Below are 881 nucleotides of genomic sequence, written 5' to 3' on the forward strand. Positions count from 1 at the left end.
CACATCATATAAAATTATATATCACATAATAAATAAATAGCGTATGAATTTTATCTAAACCATACATCAAAAATATTTCTGCTTAGTTCTTAAACGATCATATTATTCTTAAAAAAGGTAAACATCTTTAAAATCGTTGTGGTCCATAATATTTCCTAAATTTTATCCATATAAACAATGGTCCATATTAATATTTCCTTAATATGTATCTCTTCTGCATGTGCTTTCATTTCGCTGAACATATGGAGTATGTCGTATCCCTATACCCTAGCTTGTTGAATGTTCAGTTTCAATTCAAATGTATAGGCCCCCCATGGCCCGTTCTTGTATTAGATTTTTTTATTTTTTTTGGTGTCTATCATTCTTGTATTAAATGTGAAAGGGAATGAACTTTCTGTCTTGTTAATTTCTTTTGTATCTAATTTAATAATCAAATTCACTCTCTATTTTTATTTCATAATAATAACCTATACTTGGATATCTGAAAAATTATAACATTGCTTAAATGTTAAATAATATACGTACGTTACATCTTTTTCTTTTTACTTTTTTTTTTTTAAAAAAAAAATCCTCCAAATTTATCACTCGTTGCATCGCCTTTTTTCGCTACCTATCCAAAATGCACAGACCTTCCCTTCTAATGGTAGAAACAGATAAAAAGAACCAATGCCTGCGATAATTTCTTATTATCTTCCATGTTCATAATAAAGGGTAATGCTACAGTGTTGAAATTGGATTAATTTGAACTTTTAATCTTTTATAAGAATTGGATTAATTTTTTTATTGTCGTTGGACTTTTTTGTTAGTAGATACATTAGATTGGTAATGTAAAGAATCAATCCAAGCATAATAATAATAATAATAATAATAATAATAATAAT

This window comes from Arachis ipaensis, chromosome B05 (genome assembly GCF_000816755.2).
Source record: "Arachis ipaensis cultivar K30076 chromosome B05, Araip1.1, whole genome shotgun sequence".
NCBI classification, from domain to species: domain Eukaryota; kingdom Viridiplantae; phylum Streptophyta; class Magnoliopsida; order Fabales; family Fabaceae; genus Arachis; species Arachis ipaensis.